The sequence below is a fragment of the Agelaius tricolor genome, unplaced genomic scaffold (assembly GCF_023055355.1).
Source record: "Agelaius tricolor isolate 1412-34295 unplaced genomic scaffold, bAgeTri1.0.p SCAF_1, whole genome shotgun sequence".
Classification (NCBI taxonomy): Eukaryota; Metazoa; Chordata; class Aves; order Passeriformes; family Icteridae; genus Agelaius; species Agelaius tricolor.
In genome coordinates this window covers 98,838,848-98,851,961 of record NW_027269261.1, presented here as the reverse complement: position 1 = coordinate 98,851,961, position 13,114 = coordinate 98,838,848, and positions in this window count along the sequence as shown.

Here is a 13,114-nt window from a genome sequence, read left to right as displayed (position 1 = left end):
AGAAAAATATATTTTCACATCAGTTTCAGTTCTTTTCTAAAGTCCTCAGGGACAAATTCAGCTGAAGTCAACATTTCACCAAAATCATAATGCAGCTTTTGGTAGTGATCCAAAGTAACAAAAAACTGAAAACAAAAGGGTCCAGCCACCCTAATCACTGTCACAGCCCTGATGTCCTGTGTAGTTCATTAATGTTTTGTTCATCTTCCTGTCTTGGCTTAACCACAGTCAACAGCCAAGCCCCATGCAGCTGCTTGCTTACTCCCCTACCAGCAGGATGGTGCAGAGACTTGGAGGGGTAAAAGCTGGAAAATTCGTGGGTTGAGATGAAAACAGTTTATTATGGAAAAGAAAAGCAGCAAACACAAACAGGGAAAAGCAAGGAATTAATTCATTGCTTCCCACAGACAGGCAGGTGTTCAGCTGTCTCCAGGAGAGCAGGGCCCCATCAGGCATCTTAGTATTTACCTCCATGCTGTCTTTAAAACAGAATGATTCCGTATTATTTCCTTTCTGATTTCCAAAAACAGGCTATTATCCAAATTTAAAGCTAAAAAGCTAACCAGCCCAAGAGATCCTGAATCTTCAAATGGAAATTTTGTGTAATTTCAGTAGTTTTTGCATACTTGCCTAAATATGTTTAGAATTAAAATTTTGCAAATGAATGGAAAGACCACTAATTGTGGCTGTTTGCAGATGCCTCTATTTGTAGAAGTTGCTATTTCTATAACTCTCACTGTATGCAGTCTTCTGATCAGGAGGAAAAATTGTCCAGCCACTTAAATTGTGAAGTCACATTTTACCCATTTAACAAACTACAATGACTATCAGATAATTAGAATATTCTTAGTCTTTACCTGGAATAGATATGTGCAACCATTAAATTCTGTCTAGATGAAAACTTTTTTATTTTAAGCTTGTTTACACCTTTAAGAAACTGCTGTGGCATTATTCATGTGTTTTCTTTATGTAGGATATGATTTATCAGTTCCCGGAAAATTCTATGTCATAGACATCTTACAAATATCATCAGTATATGGGATATTGAAATTTTAAAGATGTTCAGCAAACCTAAATAAAGTCTCTTTGGTGTAGATGATGGAAACTGGAATAGAACTGTCAGAGCCAAATTTGTAAAAGCTCTTCACTAGGCAGTGAATTTATGCTTTAAATATATAATAAACCTTCCTCACAGATGGAGGAATAAGCTGCTGCTGCTGCTGCTGCTGCTGCTGCTGCAGTGACAGAGCAAAAAAGTTGCTGCTTTTGTCATCTGTTAGAGCCAGCAGTTGTGATGGGAATGGCATCACCAGCACTGTCACAATCAGCAGTGCTAATAGATCTGTGGAAGTGGAAGGAGACATGAGAATTTTCAGATGGAGAAAGCTTATTTAAAAATTAATAAGCCTTTCCACTGTTGAAAAACGAAGTTTAATGCATATGATAGGAAGGAAGGAAGCTATTACAAAACAGAAAGGTTAAATTTAGTCTACAGCTCCATGTTTGAGTTTAAAAGATGAGAAACATAATTTTCCAGATGAAATAAAGTACCTTAATTTTAATGTCTTTTTCATGTCCTTCTCTGGTTATAACTATAATCGTTTATGGATATAGCAACTAAGAGTTTGAAGAGTCCACATTTTACTAGACCAATGGCTGAAAATAACAAAAACCCCCTGCTTTCAGCCACACAAAACTTTCAGATCTCATATTTTAGAATAGGTTAAGAAATAAGGACAATATTATGAGCACGAACAGCCCACATATAGCAGAAAATTAAATACAGTCTATGCAATGCATTACTAAATATTTTTCACATTTTTTATATATGATCCTCCTTTGTGCTGACTGTTATCTTTACGTACAGAAAAAAAGTGCCAGAATAATGTGAGCATAAGTATCTAATATTTATGTACAGATGTCCTTCATAAATGAAATTACAGCAGAACTGGCAAAAGAAATAGTGGCATTTTATTTAAGTGAAATAAGACAAAGTTATACCATTTTTCTCTAGAATGTTTTGTTAAAGTCAGATAAAAATAATATATTGAACTTGTCATCTGCAAAATTTTTCTTGTCAAGTACAGCCATCAGCAGCATCTATCACTACAAAGCAGTTGCAAGCACTGATACCAGGTGTTTAGGAGTAAAAGCAGCTCGCCGTTGTACAGGACTTTCAAGTCTTGCATTTCCCAGTAGTGCATGCACTGTAGTTTGGGATCCATGGTCCTAACCTATGCAATCCTAGTTGTGTCTATAATATCCTTCATTAACCAGCAGGTGATACTTTTCTAGAATAATGTTTGGCACTGTATGTATATATTATGTATGAGCACTATTATTCATATTTTTTCTTCATTTTTGTCAAGGTCAAGCTTCCTTTTAGCATTTCAGACACTTTTTGAACTCCTAAAATCCATCTGTCTAGACACTTAGATGCCTTTCCAAAAATTTTTCTTGCTGCTTACCAGTACACTATTTGAATGCATCATGAGATTATTTATAAATGATGCATAAATCCTGGTTTTACCTTAGAATTATGAGATAAAATTTACATTTACATGTACATAGGTGCAATTACAACTATGAAAAAAAATAAAAAAGGCTTTGGCTTAAATAATATTTCAATGAGGAGGAGGATGTGCATTTAACTGCTTGTTTTGCACATATTTGGGCAATTTTACAGGTATTGACAATTAAAAAAACCCAGAAATGTATCTGCCAAACCAAACGTAATGGAAGTTGATGGTTCATTTTTTAGGGGTTTTGTTTGGCTAGTTTGTTTTTGTCCTAGCATTGAATTTATTTTTACAGCTATTGCTAAATAATTTTTATTTTCAGCATTTGTATATATAGGGCCAAGGGCACTACTAGGCTTTTGGCACTCTGAGCTCAGGGATGTGCATCATCAGGGATGCACACCCCTGAGCTACATCAGAGGTGTGTCTGTGCTCAGCCTTGCTCTGGCCACTCTCAGGTACTGAATGGCCTTTGTGGATGGGTACCACTCCTGGCTCTTTACCTCGCCTTTCTGGGACTGTGGTACACCACATCCCGGTCAGAGAGAGAGAGGGATTGGCCTTGGGTACCTTTCCCTAGGCTGCACTGGGGGACCATGCTTGGCCCCTGGCTTGTGTTTCCTTGTGGAGCAGCCTCATTCTAGCATCTGCCTGATCCTAGTATAGATTCTGATTCTGTTAGACAAAACTGACAGATTTCTGGATTATAAACTTATCACAAGACACACACAAACACATAAAGAAAAGAAATTCAAGACTCATGTCCCACTGATTTGTTAATTAGTCATTCATGAGTAAATAAAACAGATTGCAGTATCTTTCCAATCAAGTCACACATAGAATTAATTTTTTAATGATTACTGAGCAAAAAAAATTGCCTTTTCTCTTATTCACATTTTCAGAAATGAAATGTTTTTCCTGATATAATGATGATATAAACCACAAAAAAAAAAAAAAAAGTTAGTATCACTAAACAACAGAAAATTAAGTCAGTTATTCATGAATACAAAGCATATTCTGATAAACAGAGATTGACCAGAACGGTAACAAAGGAATTTTAAGGTAGACAATTGCAAGTACAATACAACTGTCTACCTCACAGCATTTTAGTCTTGTGCAAGCTAATCTAGTTGACCTTGCTATGTACAGAAGGTTGAACTAGATCATTTCCAGAGGTCCTTCCAAATTCCTCCTTTCTGTGATTCTGCGATTCAAAAGTTTCATAACTTAATAACATAATAGTTCCATAACAGTTTCATTCCTCATCCTTTTGACTCTTCTGAAACCACCAGCCTTTGACTATGCAAGTTTCACTTTCACCTCAGCGTGTACCATGATGGATAAGCACGTGTACATCTCTAGGTTTCAGTTTCTCATAACAAGCATCTGTAAAGAGCTCTCCCCACATCACAACCTGACAGTGATGTCAGCCCTCTGCACCTGATGTGCTTCTTTCCTGTTTTATGTCCCTATCCCCTCACATATCATCTCACATTCAGGACCTAAACATACAATATTATTTCCACTCAAAGCAGTGTCACGAAAAACTAGTGCAACCAAAGATAGAAGTTCCATTTTAGGATTTTTGCTGAGCTACAGATTGCTAGTGGCTCAGTTTTCCATACTAGAAATATGTCACAAAAGGTCTTTCTTGTCCTTGGAAACCTGCAATGTCATGTGGGGCTTTTTTCCTACAGTTGAATATAATTATAAATTATATATTTCTATTTTCCCATGTGTATATTTCTATATGCCTCTGTATATGGATGCAATAATTGGGTTCTACTGTTAACAGAATGCTGTCAGAGGCTCCCCCTAGTAGCATTAAAAGGAAACACCTACAGGAACATAAAGTAAGAGACAATTTTAGGAAATCTACTTCATAAATTCCAATTTCTTGCCTCTATTTTAATTGCTTTTTTAAAACAATTTCCCTAAATAATTTTATTTCATCTAAAGTGATGAAGATTTTGTCATCCTTGTGAAGTGTTTTGCTATGTACCGATGACAATAAGAGCTACTATAAAAGATAGTAAACTCTGTATGTATGTAGGTTATATACTAGGAAAAGGCTCTTCACCCAGAGGGTGGTTGGGCACTGGAACAGTCTCCAGGGCAGTGGTCACAGCACCAGCCTGAGAGAGTTCAAGAGGCATTTGGATAATGCTCCCAGGCACATGGTGTGACTCTTGGGGTGTCCTGTGCTTGGCCAGGAGCTGGATTTCAGTGATCTTGATGGGTGCCTTCCAACTCATCATATTCTCTGATCCTACATCTAGAGATAGCACAATTGTTTATGGGATTGTGCTTACCCAGTCCAAAATATCACTCAACCCATCACTTTAGAAACCCCAACTAAAATGGAAGCATGCAGCAAATTCCAACCCATTAACAGAATATAGGGTTAGAAGATTATTTGCAAATAATGGATTCAGTCTCCGAGAATAGGACTTATTTTCCTTAACATCTGTCTTCTATGTTAAATTTCAGTGTTCTCATTGCACAGAAGAGAAGGCAGCACTTTCAAATGCATAAGCAATCTCATTTTTAACATTTGGTCCTGGATGGGAAGAATAATATGGTAAAAGAACCAACTTTTTCCTCCTAAATGTGAAAAGTCTAGCCAACTAAATGAAATATAGGGGTGAATCTTGTAGACTCTTGCACCTGTACAGGTAATAATAAAATTCTGAAGTGGAAACAAAATTGACATTAGTTTAAAAATATTTTGCAAGTATTTGTAACTTACTACTGTGCCCTCTGATCCTCCTTAGTGACTGTAGCACTCATTGATTTCCAGTGGAGATGATTATACCACCCTAGTACTACCCAGTACTGAATTGTTCTATAGAATTACATGAGATATTGCAGATGAATGACATAACTAAACCTACACTCACTTTTTATAGGAACCAGGTTTGAGGTACTAATGTGAGTGACCAATTCATGAGACTGTGACTGAGTTCTATGACCTCCCAGATTCGCTAGTATAGAGTGCCTTAAGGATGACATTTTGACACCCCAGTGAAAAGAACTTCTGATAGGAAAATGTCATTAGTAATTTGTAAACTCTGGGAAAATCAAAACATACTTCTAGCTGAAATAATTGGTGTTTCATTATGAATGAAAGCAGCAAAAATGTAAGCATCTGAATACTTACTCATGCTGTTAAACCTGAAAGTGTAGGAGATCCAAAATTGTGGTTAGACATCTTAGGTTCCTATATTTGTGTGATTCTAAATATGCCTTATATAGCTCATCTTGACTTCATAAAATTTAAATAAGCAGCTGTTAAGAATGCTTTTGTACATTCTATACACAAAGGAACATGATTTATTCCTGTTGTAGCTGTATTTCAAATTGTTGAAGTTGCACTGATCTGATGTTTCAGTATTGTTCATTTTCATAAGTCTGTCGTTAGCATATAATATGATTTTAACAACTTCCTTAGTTTAATTTTAAATTTGAATATTCATGGAATGTATTATAAATTCTAATCAGAATGATGACTATTGATATGCTTGTTCACATCCCCACATGAAAATTTTCAGAGTTTGCCTTCATACCACTTATGGGACTGAGTATCTTCTCATTTCAGGCTCTGGCTGCACATATTCTATCATTAAGCATCTGACATTCTCCATTTGTGATACAGAAGAAGTAGGTGCCAGATCAGGGACTGCGAATTCCATGTGTATTCTGAGCCAGGTGTCCAAAATATATGTTCATCAACTTTAAGATGGTGAAGTAATAGACCATACCATTTATGGCACATGGAAAAGTCATTACTTGAAACATCCACCATGCTGAGGGTGAATATTTCAAATAGAGAGACCAGGCAAAATAGGCAACTGTTTTGATCTCTGTATTCCTGGTGGCTACACCAAAAGTCCATTTGGAGCCTTTGGGTCCTTGAAGTACTCTTTTCTGAGGGTACTTGGTTGGTTAACACCAGAGGAATTTCTAAATGTCCTAGTCCTGCCCAAACAGAACCCCTACAAAGCCTGGGAGAAGATAAAGCTCCTGTAGTGAGAGATTGGGAAAGCCAGTGTAGATTATTCCTCACTTGTGAAAAGGCAAGCAGCTGTGGGATTGTCTTCACTCAAGGACCTGGGTATACTTGGTAAATAATGCAGAAGGATGAGGAGATCCAGTGCCTGCTTTCTGGAGGATTTTCTTCCCTGGGAAGAAATAACCAATGATGTGAGTTGCATGTCATAGGAAGTAATGTAACAGAAACTACCTGAACTGATGAAAAGGGGGCTTCACAACGAACTGGGTGAGTTCAGTGATGACCGAAATCAAGCTGGTGTAGGCATTCGGCAATCAAACATATTGCTTCTCTTGTCCTGAGCAACCACCATGACGCATGAGTCTCAGATCACAGTCTGTTCTTCCGGACATTTTGTGGAGTGACAGAGACTCATAGAGTGGGCAAATTAGGTCTCTCTGCTAAGGCATGGGATAGTTAATCAAAATCTATAAATCATAAAGACGGTTTACAGATGTAGCATAATTTTCAAGTGTTGGTAAAAGGGGATTTTGGGAATAAGAAACATACAATTGAATGGTCAGAAGATATCTAAATTTATCAGTTTATGTGGGACCCGAGCATTTTGCAAATGGTATGGAATATGGGCTAGAGATTTATTGGATTTGGCTGTGATGGAGTTAACTTTCCCCAGAGAATCCTATGTAGCACTTTGCTTTTAGTTGTAGTTGGAAGAATGTTGATAATATTTTGACTGTTGCCTAGCAATACTCCTACAGTATCAAGGCTATCTTTCCCAAACTCCCACATAATTGCCACTAGGCTGGGTTCAGGCAAGAGTTTGGGAGGACACACAGCTGGGACAGATAACACAAACTGTCCAAAGGGATGTCTCATATCATATGACTTTGTGCTCAGCAATAAAAGCTGAGGGGAAAGAGGAGGAAGGGGAGCAGTGTTCGTTGTCAAGGTGATGCTCTCCAAAGCAACCGCCACACGTACTCAGACTCTACTTGCCCAAAAGTCACTGGACGTTACCTGGTGATGGGAAGTGGAAAAAAAAATCATGTTTTGTTTTGCTTCTCTGCACAACTTTTGCTTTCTTTCCTTTCTTTGCTTAAGCTTCCTTTATCTCAGCCCACAAATTTTTCATCTTATTTTCTCCCGCTGCCCTGTTGAGGTGGAGAAGTGAGAAAGCCACCAACCAAGATTAACCCACCACATTTACTTAAAAAGCAGGTCCAGTCTTTGGAGTCAAAATACGCTCCAGTGACAAGCCTTCATGCCTTTTGCAGATCTGGAAAATCTGAGTAGTTAACAAAAGAAACTTGAAACTTGAAAATTGAACTGAACATAGACACAGAATGAAACTAAAACAGAAAGAAGACAGAAAGAATTTCTGTAAGATAGAAATTATCTTTGCAATGACTGAAGGAATTGAATTTTCATTGACTTCTGTGGGATAAAAATTTTGTGCTGGTTTGTTTTCTGAAGTTCCACCAAATAACTTGATTTTTTTTCTGGAAATCACTGGTTCTAAATACTTTTATACATTCATAAAATAGATTGATATTTAATCTTTGGGGAAAATGCATCTGTTAACATTTTCTGCAAAGCATTAGTGAGAAGTATTTCCCAATTAAAGTCAGAAGTTTTCAGAGGATATAATGGAATCACCATAGATATTTTCCAAAGAGTAGAAATCTCAGCAGGTGGAAAATGTTGGGTTTGTAATTAACAGCATGTAATTATTGTTAAGGAAGGTGATTTTTATTTTTAAAGCTGACAATTTTACTTCTATGTTTCCATTTAAATTTTCTACCAGGAAAAAAATAATGAAGACCAAATATGAATGTTTAGATAAATAAAGATTTTTTTTCTCATCAAGTGCATGCACTTCTCCTTTCCTTAGGCCAGTGATACCGAATGTCTGACATGTTTTGTTTTTTTATATCATGACCCATCTTATGTTGCTTCTTGTTCCCATCCCTCTCTACTATTTTTTCTCCACACAAGTCCTTGCTTCATTTCTACCAGTCTGTTCCCAAACATGAAAATAAGCTTATTCTAGTAGAGTGTGAAAAAATGTCCAAAGATAGCATATTAAAATTTCCAAACACTGTTATGCATCATCAGAAGATGGAATTAAAAGAATCATTTCTTCCTCAGTAGCTCCAGACAACCAAGGAATTCTGAAACACATTTCTGTATTTTCAATAGAGTCAAGTATGGTTGCATTTTTTGACATTCAGATAATTCCTCAACACAGTCTCCTCACACATTTGTTTTAAAGTTTGGAAAGGCATTCATTGGCATGAGGCTCTTTTCTTTTCTTTTCTTTTCTTTTCTTTTCTTTTCTTTTCTTTTCTTTTCTTTTCTTTTCTTTTCTTTTCTTTTCTTTTCTTTTCTTTTCTTTTTTCTTCTTTCTTTATTTTCTTTCTTTTTGATAACTTTTCTTTCTTTATTCTTTTTCTTTTTGATAACTTTTCTTTCTTTATTTTCTTTTTCTTTTTGATACCTGATATTTGTTTCGATAGCAACTACCTATATAAAATTGTGGTTCTAACACAAAAAGAGAGAAAAAGTCAATCAAACTAGCCACAGACATCTAGTCAATTTGAGAAACTGTTAAGTCAAGTAATGGGTAAATCAAATAAAGCCGATGAAATTCCCTTTCTTAATTGAATATTAGCAGTCAATATCTACTGGATCACAATGACTTTTTGTCACATAACTCATTAAATGCATAAATTGTATGGCTTCATTTCCATATTTCTCTTTAAATATGTATAAGGAGTAAAAGATTAGCAATGCATTTAACTAACTCTAAATACCAACAAACTGAGAGCTTTTCATGAGCCACAGTGGCATGTAATTCCTGTGAAAAGCCTCTTATAAACCTGTTTGTTTTTCTGTTTTTCTACAATTTGCCTTAAAAGTATTAAAACAATTCATCGTTCAAGAAGGAATTCCACCTGATTTCAGAATCACATAATTTAGGTGTGATAAGGATTGCAGTCATCACCTCAAAGATTTTTCTTATATGGATAACGGGAGCCAATCAGGGAATCCTGGGTGGATTACAAAGAGTAGTTGTGCCTCTAAAGAGACCAGTTGTAATCTAAAAACTTCAATAAAATGAACAAGATTTTATATAGAAAATACAGAGTTCGAATTCTATTTAGCTAGACGATGTACAACTAAATTTAGACAAAATTACATGTGTTTATCAAGCCATGAATAATTCTGTGCCTGTTTTTTGTCTATTTGTTTATTTTGTTGTTTGTTTATTTTGTTGTTTGTTTTTTGTTTGTTTTATTTTTTATGGTTTTATGGTGTTTCTTGCACAGTCTTCTCTAATTTGGAATTTTATCAGCATATCCAAGGATATCCAAAGATGTTCCTTCACTGATATTCTCTCAACCATGACATAGTAAATGGGTCCTTATTCAAGTTGTTCTAAAATTGCAGTTGTGTACCTAGCCTTCATTTTTGTAGTGCTAATATAAATGTCTCAGGACACTCCAATGAGATCAGTCTCATGGGGGGGTTGTATCTTTGGGTGATACTGTAGTAGAAGTAATTAAATAACTGCTTTCTCTCTTCTACTTTCCTTTTTTTCCTTTGTAGCTTATTTTCTTGTTTCAGACTGCTCCCCTACCCCATAAAATGCCTTCTTAAAATGATAATATCTAGAAAAAGAGGTGAAAATATTAATTGCTTAAAATTAAAAAAAAAACAGGACTATTTCTTTAGTTAACCTTAATATTTTATGCATAATTATTTCAGATCCTAGACTTTTTGCTGGGAAAACAGCCCAGACTGATTTACAGTGTGCTCAGTTTTTCTCTAGCACTTCAGCTTTCAAGAGACTGATAAGTTTTGATCTCACATCTCAGCATTTGCAGAACAATGCTCTCAGAGGATGGGAGCTAGAAGGCTTCTTTTCATAGCCACAAGGTATACGACCCATCACTTCACACTTTTCTTCTACTTTGTTGATAGTTTTTGCTTTTCTTGATTTAAACACATATGGGGCTTCCTTTGACTTAATTTTATGCTTTCAGACAGGCAGAAATACAAAACTGAGCAAAAAAGGTCACAGATAATAGTCATTAAAATTTAATACAGGCATTTTCTCAGCTCTTCACAGGGGATTTTTTATAAGCATAAACAAGGAAATCTTCAATAAGAAGAGCGTTCAGCTCTGCATTTCTTCCTATAGCAGTATATGAAATCCTAGAATGTTTAATAATTATCTGGTAGTGGAAAAGCTATGCATATTTTTAATTTGCTGGCTTAGTGTATATTGAGATACTGATAAATAGCATGTTGCAGGTAGTTAGGTTTGTTATTAGTTCTCCCCTAAAAGCATTGAAGCATTTTTTATATAAATATTGTGAGGAATGTTTTTCAACATAGGAAAGAAACAGAAAAATGAAACATGTAAAATTGCCAAATATAATTGAAATAATAAAATATTCATGAACCAAATAATGCAAACTAGCTTTTAATGAAGTGATTTTAACATGCTAACACCATTAAGTAATTTGGGTAATATTTTATTTTGATAAATATATTTTATATTTTAAAATATTAACAAGTTTTGGTATGAGATTACATAATGAAAATCAAAATTAACTTCTTTTTGCAACTGAAATTACTCTATGTGAGTAATAAAAGCACTAAACACATAAACAGAAGGTGGAAGAATGTAGTATTAAGTATGACTATAGAAGGTAAAATTTTAAAAGGCATCATCTCACTATTATCTGTGTGCTTGCAGAACATGCAAAAGGAAATATTAGAACTTGTGGAGATGGTAAAGTTATGAATTTATCTCTATAAATGAAAGAGCATGTATTCTTTAACAAAATGAAAATACGTATCTGTTTACTTTAATTAATGCACCTTTTCCCCAAACACTCACTTGCACCTTATTGCTGAGTCAGGCATATAAATACATGACTAGTTCTTGAAAAGCTAAATGACAGTAACTTTGGGTTTCTTACATTTCTCAGTGAATCTAAGCTATAAGCTTAGAAGAAAAATCGGGAACAGTTGCAGGCCTAGTGGAGATACAGAAAGCAGAACTGCATCATTTATGTAAAATAGGAAAATAACCCTAGATACTACAGAACTGTAGATGGAAATAAAACCAGAAATACCTTATAACAATGTTGTAGTGTGTTTTTATATTTTGTAATACTTTGAAGTAGTTTTGTTTTGTATCCCCATATTTTTCCCAAATGGTTTATCCCAGACTGTACCCCCCTCCCTTTACCTGTGTTATCCCTCCCCCGGGATGAGATCATCCCCAAACCCCCACCCTGGCTCTCTGTCAGTCACTCAGCCTCCCATCCCTCCATCCAGAAGTTTCAGTCCAAGTCATCGAGTGATTAGCCAGAGGCCGGGAGTCAGCCCCCCAAGCCTTGCCCCATACGCTGTCCTAAATGTCTATCCCCCAGTACCCATCCCTCAGGGTCACTTATTGGTTGGTAAAATGTTATCTGCTTTCGGTTTCCACCTCCCTTTAAATGTGACCTTGGCACCACTCCCAGAGCTGTGGGCAGGAGGCCCCCTGAGGTGCAGGAGCTCCTTCGGGACTCCTAATAAAACCTTGGATTAACCCCTGCTAAGAGTCGGCCCTTTTCTACCGATATCTCTGGTGTCTCTTGTGCTGCACAGGCGGCCAGCCCAGGTGCCCTCAGTACCCTCGGGGCACAGAGAGTGTCTCCCTGCCAGCCCAGGTGCCCTCAGCACCCTCGGGGCACAGAGAGTGTCTGCCCACCAGCCCAGGTGCCCTCAGCACCCTCGGGGCACATACAGAGAGTGTCTCCCTGCCAGCCCAGGTGCCCTCAGTACCCTCGGGGCACAGAGAGTGTCTGCCCACCAGCCCAGGTGCCCTCAGCACCCTCGGGGCACACACAGAGAGTGTCTCCCTGCCAGCCCAGGTGCCCTCAGCACCCTCGGGGCACAGAGAGTGTCTCCCTGCCAGCCCAGGTGCCCTCAGCACCCTCGAGGCACACACAGAGAGTGTCTCCCTGCCAGCCCAGGTGCCCTCAGCACCCTCGGGGCACACACAGACAGTGTCTCCCCTGCCAGCCCAGGTGCCCTCAGCACCCTCGGGGCACACACAGACAGTGTCTCCCCGCTGTCGGCCATGTCGGGGCTGCCCCCCGGTGTCTGCCGACTCGGGACTGGCCCAGGGTTCCTGAGAGGCTCCCAGAGGGACCGAGACATAACAATCTACTTATATGCTATTCAGTTTCTGTTTCCATGTAAATGATAAAAGCTGCATCAGGTACGTAGAGATCTGGAAACATGCATCATTGAATAATCTGTCAGGAATCAAATTTATAACAATACATCTAATGAGTTTCAACCTCCAAAGTCTTCATGTTTTGGACCTTATAATTTACCACAGACAAAATCCTGTCCTTATGACAACCTTAAATTAAATATGCAGTATGATGGGGTAGGTTGGCCCTGGCTGGACACAAGGTGCTCCCCAAACCCACTCTATTGGTCCCCTCCTCAGCTGTCAGGAGAGGGAAAATAAAATGAAGGCTCATAGGTGAAGAAAAGTGCAGGGAGAGATCAC